Here is a 10,213-nt window from a genome sequence, read left to right as displayed (position 1 = left end):
CCATACACGTTGGCTATTTTAATTAGCTGTCATTGCTACTAATAAAAATGGTTACTTATTTCAGAGAATGGTTTGCTGCGTCTCAAGCTTTCCATGAGCAATCTCATTTTCTATTTCATTTCCTGTCCAGGGGGAGGCGCAGGAAGATTATTCAGCATTAGTGTCCTAATCTGACCCTAGGAAACGGTTGTATTTCGGGTCTTTGGCTCCAGGGAATGAACTGACAATCGATTGTGTATCTTTGTTCTTTATAAGGTACTTGAACTCGATGCACATAGTAGGCTCTCATTTTTTCTTGCAACAATGAATGATGTTCTCATTCCTACAAATAACCCCCCCCTTGGGTAAATTCTTTACTGAACACACTTGATAAAAGGAGAGGGACTGCGGTGTTTTGCCGGGCCGGGAGACCGGGAGGTGTTTCCCTACTGGACTCTAAAATTGATCTGCGCACCCCTCCCCCGCCTTTGCTCTGTCCTCTTTGTAAGGCGTTGTCACAGCCCAGCATTCGTGTGGTCAGTGATTCCTCTTGCTATTACCACTAAATCCAGGGGAATATTGAGGCAGATAGAGATGCTCAAGAAGTATCTATCCTCAAAACTGCAGGAGTGGGGGGGCAGGAGCATATGTCAGCTCCCTGGTGGCCACAAAGACCTACACCTGAGTACGTGACAAGATCTGTTAATTTTACAAGGCAAGTGCATGTGCCATTTGTGTTTTCTGCAAACGGATGTTCGGTTTCGCGTTTAGTATAACTTTTTTTTTTTAATCTTTAAATGCACTAAGCTTCTACTGTGTGCTCGGTTGTGAATTAGGCACTTCGCAGTACTTCCTTACAAGACGAGCTCATTTCAGAGAGGTAATGCGAAAGTTTTCGTTAGAAGAGGGATTTTAATTTTACTCTCCAGTGAATGCACTGCTTGTTGGAAAAAAAAAAAAATGGGGGTGAGGAGAAACCAAGGATTTAACCCAGAGGCGTTCTACCACTCAAATACACCCCCAGCCCTTTTTATTTTGAAACAGGTTTCACTAAATTGCCCAGGCTGTCTTGAACTTGCCACCCCCCTGCCTTAGCCTCATGACAGGCGTGCACCACCATGCCGTGGCTTATTGAGAAACGCTAGTGGAAGCTGAAGACTCGGGAGAGCTTAAGGGGAAAGGAGAAATTTTAAGTTCCATCGTTAACTTTTTCCTGAGAAGGTGTTCAACCCCACTGCTGGAAGGAGAGGGCCAGATGTTGCCAGGAAAGGCTCTCTCCCAAACTTCATTCCCATACAAGGAATTAGCAGAAGCCAGGAGCAAAACGTGTCACTCCAAGGTTCAGAGTCCTGCAGTGATAAATTCAAGTTGGGATAAAGGGCGGGGACTCACCTCTGCAGGGAGGTGCCACTGCGCATGCGCTCACTGCGGTGCCCTCCAGGCTCGAAAGCCTCGGCAGCGGCCCCTGCCGACCAGCGGTCTCCACTGCACGCCGCCCGAATTTGCCTGTGCACATCCCTTTTAAATGAGTTAATTCACTTAGTCCTCTCCCTCCTGGGCGTACCGGGTAGGCTAGTTTTACGCGTGAGGCAGCTGAGGTTCAAAGAAGTCATTTGCTCAAGGTTGCCCAGCTAAAAAGAGGGGACTCACCTTCCACTAAAAAAAGGCAGTTTACTCTAGTTCCAGTACCATTCGCTAGATGTTTTTCATTTGCTTACTCAAAGCCAAGTTTAAATTATGGTTGTGTTCTCACTGCCTGTGTGGCCACGGGCAAGTTACTTAACCTCTCTGAGCCTTACATGCTGCCATTAAAACTGTGAATAACAACAGAACCTATGTCTGAGCTCCTCTGAAACTTAAGATTGGGCTGGGGGCTGGGCTCCGTGGCTCATGCCTAAAATATCAGCAGTTCTGGAGGCTGAGGCAGGAGGATGATGAATTGAAAACCAGCCTCAGCAACATAGGGAGGCACTAAGGAACTCAGTGAGATCCTGTCTCTCAATAAAATACAAAATAGGGCTGGGGAGGTGACTCAGTGGTTGAGTGCCTCTGATTTCAATCCCTGGTACTCTCCCCCCCCCCCAAAAAAAAAAAGATTTGTCCTGGGGGTGGGGCTCAGAGTGGAGCCCTGGCCTGGCATGCCCAAGGTCCTGTGGCCCACCTGCAATCAAACCAATCAAAGCCCCTTGCACTGCTCAGGTATACAGTGATCACTAAGGTTTGCTCGCTGCGGAACCTAATCAGGTCCCCTTAAAGTTGGCATGCTGAAATCCTCACCTGAAGCTCAGGGTTTTTTTCTCTTTTGGGGCCCAGGAGCGAACCCAAGCCTCTAAGCAGCGCTCTGCCACTGAGCCAAGGAGATCTCCCACCAAAAGGCAGACTTTTTTTTTTAGTTGAGATTGGACGCAATGCCTTTATTTTATGCCGTGCTGAGCATCAAACCCAGTGCCTCACACGTGTGAGGTCAATGCTCTACCTCTGAGCCATGAGCCCTGCTCCAAAAGGCAGAATTTTTGCACAGGTAATTCAGTTAAAGTGGAGGCTGGGAAGGGGCTCCCTGCAGCATTTGCCTGATAATGTGAGACTCTGGGTGCACTTGATGCTTTGACTGTATCCCTTGGTGCTTTGAAACTTATATGTGTTTTTTCTTTTTCCCAGTCTTCTTTTCCCTAAACTTCTCCTCCCGATCCTCTTTTCCCTAAACTTCTCCTCCCTGATCCTCTTTTCCCTAAACTTCTCCTCCCTGATCTCCTCCTTTCTGAGCCCTCCTCCCTCATCTCATTTTCTCTGATCACCTCTGTAAAAGCCCCTGTTCCTGGGCGTGGGCAGAATCACAGCCTTTGGGACAGGAGTCTCTAGTGTTTCTCCTTTGCTACCAAAGGAGGAAAACAAGTCCTCTTCATGGGATTGGCCTCAGGGACGGAGTGTTCAGCAACACAGAGGAAGAAACCCACCCTGCAGCCTTGACCTTGTACCTCCAGCCCCAGAACCTCGAGATCAGACAATTGCCGTGGCTGCCCGGTGTGGCCAGTGCTGCCCGCTCCCGCAGGCTGCTCGGGAGCTCCTGTTCTGGGACTGGATCATACATTTTGCCATCAGGAGTCGTGCAAGCATTTGTTAGGACCTACTGTGTGATGGCTAGGGCTGGGACTTGGGGACAGCCAGGGATGAACTTACTATGGACACACAATTTAAGGGAGCAGGGGCAGGGGCGGGGGCTCAGTGGTAGAGTGCCTGCCTGGCAGGCGTGAGGCACTGGGTTCTATCCCCAGCACCACATAAAAAAATAAAGGTGTTTAAACATTTTTAAGGAAACACCAAAAAGCTCCCTCATCATGATAGTGGGCTTGGGGCATGCCCTCGCACTCTGGAGTGGAACCCAGAGCTTGGGGCGTGCTGAACACGTGCTCCACCACGGACTGAGCCGCAATCCCAGCCCCTACGTGTCGTTTCACCCTTTTTTTTTTTAAATAATATCTTTTAGTTGTTGATGGACACACAATATCTTTATTAACTTATTTTTATGGGGTGCTGAGGATTGAACCACTGCCTCACACATGCTAGACAAGCGCTCTTCCACTGAGCTATAGCCCAGCCCTACGTTTTCAGTTTTAAAAAAATTATTAAAATGTTATTCTTAGAGCCAGGCATGGTGGCACACACGTGTAATTCCAGCAGCTCGGCAGGCTGAGGCAGCAACCTAGTGAGGGCCTAAGCAACTTAGCAAGACCCTGTCTCAAAAAATAAAAAGGGCTGGGGATGTGGCTCAGTGTTGAGCATGCTGGGTTCAGTTCCCAGTACCCAAAACATGTATATTATGTATGTATTATTTTCAAGAGGTTGGGGGTGTGGCTCAGCAGTTCAGCCTGTGCTAGAATACACAGTTCACATGACTGAGGCCCTAGGTACTGTCCCCAGCACCAAAAACAAACAAAATAAAATGGAAAAAAATTCCATGATATGCCTGTAATCCCAGCGATTTGGGGGGCTGAGGCAGAAGGATTAAAAGTTCAAGACCATGGGGCTGGGGATGTGGCTCAAGCGGTAGTGCACTTGCCTGGCATGCGTGCGGCCTGGGTTCGATCCTCAGCACCACATACAAAGATGTTGTGTCCGCCGAGAACTAAAAATAAATATTAAAATTCTCTCTCTCTCTTAAAAAAAAAAAAAAAAAAAGGTCAAGACCAAGCTGGATGCAATGGTGCATGCCTGTAATCCCAGCAGATCTGGAGGCTGAGGCAGAAGGATGGTGAGCCTCAACTCAGTGAGACCAGGTCTCTAAATACAAAGTAGGGCTGGGGAGGTGGCTCTGTGGTCCAGTGCCCCTCAGCTCAATCCCTGGTATCAAAAAAAAAAAAAAAAAAAAAGCTGGAGGTCAGATTGAGACCTTGTTTTAAACTAAACTTGAAAGGGGTCTGAGGTAAGGCTCTGGGTAGAGTTCCTGCCTAGTATAAGCCAGGCCCTGGGGTCTGCCCCCAGCAAAAGGAGGAGAGAGACAGAGAGAGGGAGAGGGAAGGGGAGGGGGGAGGGGGGAGGGGGAGGGGGAAGTGGAGGGGGAGGGGGAGGGAGGGGAGGGGGAGGGGGAGGGGGATAAAGCTCAAGCCTGGGGAGTGGCGTGCCCTCTCTTGGATGACTAAACCAAAGGGTCTCTAGGTCTGCACGGTAGCTGGTCAGCACGGGGCTCTGGCCTGCCTTGGTGGCCCCGGGTTCATCCTGCCACTGCACAGGCCGAGTCAGGCAGGAGGATCTGAAGTCCATGGCCAGGGCTGGGGTTGTGGCTCGGCGGCACAGTGCTCGGCAGGTTCGCTCCTAAGCACCAAGTGAAAATAAATAAATAAGATAATATCAAGGCCTCGTGTCAGTCCTGTGGCCGACCTGGGCAGGTGAGCAAGATCCAGTCCCGGGAGGACAGCACCGAGATGCCCAGCAGAGGCTGCGGGCTCCAGCTGGGCTGCCACCCAGCGCTCTGCGGGGGCCCCAGGGAGGACCGACCTGCCTGCTGCCATCACAGGGGTCTGGCCGGGTGACCGGCAGCCTGGTTTACAGACCCCTCCGGGGAGTCTCAGCTGCTCAGGCTGGGCCTTCAGCTCTGGCTCTGGCCATGACCTTAGGGACCTCGGTCAGCACCTGCAGCAAGGTCTTTTGCATTTCTTTGTGTTGAAGCCGCCCTGGGGACTGCTGGCTGAGGGACTTCCTGCCAGGCAGGCTCCTCCCCACCGGCAAGCCCCACCCAGGCCTCCTCCACCAGGAGTTTACGCCTCCCAATTCCTCGCCTTCCGACCCAGGAAACATCCCTGGGGCCAGGGCTGTGAAGGGAACAAACCCAAATCCCCGCCCTTGGAGCCAGCTGGGATGGAATATCTACACCAATCAAATCTCTGCAGTTTCGCTGGGAGGGAGGGGAGGCCTAGGCAAGGTCTGGGGCAGAGCATTTGCCTGGCTTGGGCAAAGCCCTGGGCTCCATCCCCAGGACTGCAACAGAAAAAGAAAAAACCCAGGAGGTGGGGCGTGGCGCACACCTGTCACCCCAACAGAGCCTGAGGCTGAGGCAGGAGGATGCAAGTTCAAAGCCAGCCTCAGCAACAGTGAGGCTCTAAGCAACTCAGTGAGACCCTGACTCTGAATAAAATATAAAATAGGGCTGGGGGTGTGGCTCAGGGGTCCAGTGCCCCTGAGTTCAATCCTCAGTACCAAAAATAAATAGATACATAGATGGGTAGGTAAAATTTTAAAAATACAGAAAGTCAAGGAGAAGGAATTATGGGAGGGCTGGGCTCCAGACTGGGGAAATCCAGGAGGGCTTCCTGGAAGTGACTGCTGCTGTTTAAAAGATGAGTTAACTGGGCTAGGCTGGGGCTCAGGGGCAGAGCGCTGGCCCAGCGTGTGTGAGGTCCAATCCTTAGCACCACATAAAAATAAACAAATGAAATAAAGACATACTGTCCATCTACACTACAAAAAATTTTTAAAAAACAAAATAAAAGATGAGTTAACTGAGCTGCTGTGGAGAGGGCAATCGGGGACAGGGAAGGAGAGCACAGGCCCCAGAGGAGGCATGATGAAGCCCCCCAAAGCCCTGCAAAACTGCTGCCTCCCACACAGGGCGTGGACACAGGACAGTGCTGGGTGACACAGCGGATGCCCCAGAGCAGCAGTGGCCATCTTCCTCTTTGTCATTTGTGGGGAGCGGTGCTGGGGACGAGCCCAGGACCTCCCACAAGCTAGTGGAGCAGCCTGCCACTGAGCTGCACCCCCAGCCCTTTCTATTTCTTACGTGGAGACAGGGTCTGGCTTAGTCACTGAGTGGCCTTGAACTCTGGATACTCCTGCCTTTTGCCTCCTGAGTCTCTGGGATGACAGGTGCCGCAGTCTGGCTGGGCACACAATAACCGAGCCGCCATGAGGCACTCGTAGGTTCAAACAGGAACTCCTTTATTGCCCCAACTCCACCGGCACTCCACGCGCCCTATTGCTGGACAGCAGGAGTCTATATACGACTGAATGCACAGCCTGTTTCAATCCAGCATCATCCAGTCACAGAAACTATACCCAGCTTAACCTAATTATCATCATCTTAAAGGCTCCCTGGTGTCACCTCTCAACCACTCCTTCTGGCAAAATGCCAGGTGCCATCCCCACTCGGCTGTGGCCCTCAGCATCTCCCCCCTTCTGTTTAATTAAACAGCAAGCATGTGGCTTAGGGACCGTGCCTGCCTTAGGTTGTCCAATAGTACATATGGTCCTTACCCGTCATCGGATGAGCTGACCTCAAGGCGTCAGCCTCCTGTCTTAGGTTGGTACCACTGCAATTGGATCTTACCCGTCACTGACTGCCGGTCCAGTATACAGCCACACCTGTGGATAGGCCTTTGCATCAGTGGGGGGGTGAGGTTCTTTGCCTCACCTCTGTTGGCCCCCAAAGTTTAGCTGAATGATGACCATCACAAGCAGAAGGGAGGAGGATATAAAATGCCATGACACCAAGCCAATTGATGGCTCCTTTTGGAAAAATTGTACCACCGATGACACCATGAGCAAAGATACCCCGGCACTACCACAATTCGTTGCACCAACAGATAGTTCACAATGCACACAAGTGACACATAGTCCAGGCAAGTTCTGCAAGCAGTTCAAAGCAGAGGAATCCATCAATATGTCCATTTCCTCCCAAAGAAAATCGACTCCTTGATTGAGCATCAGTTGTTGAGTTACATTATTCATTGATGCATCATTTTATATAGTTTGTTGTGATAGCTATCGCAGAAGCTGTAGTTTGGTTTTATCTTTGTCTTCACCGACACTGGGATGAAGATAGGAATTCTGGCAATGATGGCTAAAAAAAAAAAATATGTAACATTCCAACAGGCACTAAAAGAAAGCAATTTTCTAAACAATTTAGTATCCTGAATAGAATTAGATATAATGAAAAGGAAAGGTGAAAGTAAACAAACAGATCTGTTAACCTCCTTTTTTTTCACATTTTAAAATGATCCTCAACAGCTGTTTACCCAATTTAAATTAAACCATTTAAATCACGTGAATAATAAAAAAATATTTGGATCCATTTTTTCATGAGTGCCCCTCATATATATGGACATACCCACATACAGACATACAACACAAAACACAAGTGTGCACACAAACATACAACACATAAGACAATAGTAAAGGCCTTGTAGCTTTACACAGGTGAAATCTCCATTGCAATGTTTAAAAACTCCACAGTCAAAAAATAGAACTGATCAGAAAAACATTAACCTAGGTCTGTATGAGCTCAAAAAATAAAATAGAACTTCATGATGTGGGAAAGGGCAATAATAAAATAGATATTGAAAAAGGCATCCTGGTTACCACCTGGGTTTGACTCATCATTGGATATCCCCACCCTTCTTCCTGTAACTTGCATATGGGTCTGAAGGTATTCCCACAAGCAAGCCCCAAGGTTTTTTACATTTGAAATAGGCCTTAATGGTGTTCATTATTCATTAGCCTCCAGGTGTGGGAGAACCACTGTCGAAGATGTAAGGATAGCTAAACTGGAGCTCTGGATACCAGCTGTTATGGATTTGAGTCAAATCACCTTCTTTTTGGTCTGTAGAAATCGCTTTGGTTAGTCTCTCTGGAATCCAAATCGGCTGCTGTTCTCCCTGTGGAAACACACAAACAGACCTCCGACTCCAATCACTGGGTCAGAACCTTTCCATTGTCCTGTTAGAATATCTTTCCAAAGTACCTTGGGGTTATGTACATTTTTTGGACACATATGCCTTTCCACAGCACTAAGCCCTGATGAATCCAAATTTTAAAAGTTTAGAGTAAAAAGGGTTATTTTAAGTTTATCTTTGGGGGATACATACCCCTTCCCAATTCCCTCTTTTTGCTTTAATAAGTACATTTTAATAGTTTGATGAGCTCTTTCAACTATGCCTTGTCCCTGTGGATTGTATGGGATTCCTGTTATGTGAGTAATGCCAAATGATGAGCAAAATTGTTTAAAAGAGGTAGAAGTATAACCAGGGCCATTATCTGTTTTTAACTGTTTAGGAACGCCCACAGTGGCAAAATTTTGTAAGCAACGAGCTATAATATCTTTAGTTTTTTCCTCCGGCATGAAGGGAGCCCATCAAAAATCCGGAAGAAGCATCAACTGTAACATGCAAATATTTTAATTTTCCAAATTCTGGCAAGTGTGTGACGCCCATCTGCCAAATATGGTTAGGTATCCTCTAGGATTGACTCCAAGATTAACTTGTGGTAAAAAGGTCACACAATTTTGACATTTTTTTTTAATATTTATTTTTTAGTTTTCGGCGGACACAACATCTTTGTTGGTATGTGGTGCTGAGGATCGAACCCGGGCCACATGCATGCCAGGTGAGCGCTCTACCGCTTGAGCCACATCCCCAGCCCTTGACATTGTTTTATTATTTGTCTAGCTTGTTCCTTAGCTATTTTTTTTAAAGAGAGAGTGAGAGAGGGAGAGAGAGAGGAGAGAGAGATAATTTTAATATTTATTTATTTTTTTAAATTTTATCAGCGGACACAACATCTTTGTTTGTATGTGGTGCTGAGGATCGAACCTGGGCCGCATGCATGCCAGGCGAGCGCGCTACCACTTGAGCCACATCTCCAGCTTCCTTAGTTATTTTAAAATGCTTTTGTAAAGTATTAGCATTGACATGGAACTTTTTATGAAAATTTATAGATTCTTCTATTGTGGAGAAAATATGTCTGTCATGTGCAGTTTTATCTGCTAAATCATTGCCCAAACTAAGGGCTCCAGGCAATCCTGTATGTGCCCTGATATGTCTTATAAAGAATGGATCTTTTCTGTCCCATATTAGACTTTGTATAGTGGAAAACAAAGAGAAAACAGTAGAGGAAGGGGAAATCCTACCAGCATCTTCAAGGGATACTATAGCATTAACTATATACTGACTATCGGAAAATAAATTATTTTTTAAATATCTTTATTTTACATTTATGTGGTGCTGAGGATTGAACCCAGTGCCTCATGCATGCTAGGCGAGCACTCTACCACTGAGCCACAACCCCAGCCCCTCAGAAAATAAATTAAATATAGAATCTTTAAACATCACAAAGGCTTATAATACTGCATTAAGCTCTACCTTTTGAGCCCATTGTTCGGGTACTAAAAATGGAAAAGATTGATCAGGGATACTGCTGCTGTACCATTATTTGACCCATCAGTGAATACATTTGGAGCATTCATGATAGGTGTTTTTCTTGTCATTTTTCAAAGAATTACAGGATGCAATGACCAAAAAGACAACAAAGGATTAGATGGTAAGTGGTTATCAAATGAAATATTAGATTTGCACATGATCATTGCCCAAGTATTTAACTCATTAGCTAACTCATCAATTTGATCCATAGTATATGGAGTAATAATTTTATTGGGAGAAATTCCAAACACTCTCTTTGCTGCTTTTATTACTTTGAGTATTAATTGTCCTGCAGCCTCAGGATACCTAGTAAGAATAGTGTTAGGAGAATAAGATAAATGTATCCATAATAATGAACCTTCTTGCCAAAATACTCCTGTAGGAATATTTTTGTTGGTAGTACAATAAATAATAAAGGCAAACTTATATCAATTCTATCCAAATGCATATTTTCCATATATGTTTCAATGAGTTTTAATGCCTTTCTTGCTCCAGGCGTTAATATGCGGGCAAAAGGCCAGGCACCATCCCAACTCGACTGTGGCTCT

Source organism: Urocitellus parryii, chromosome 3 (genome assembly GCF_045843805.1).
Source record: "Urocitellus parryii isolate mUroPar1 chromosome 3, mUroPar1.hap1, whole genome shotgun sequence".
NCBI lineage: Eukaryota > Metazoa > Chordata > Mammalia > Rodentia > Sciuridae > Urocitellus > Urocitellus parryii.
The sequence above is the reverse complement of the archived record's forward strand: the minus strand, read 5'-3'. Positions refer to the sequence as shown.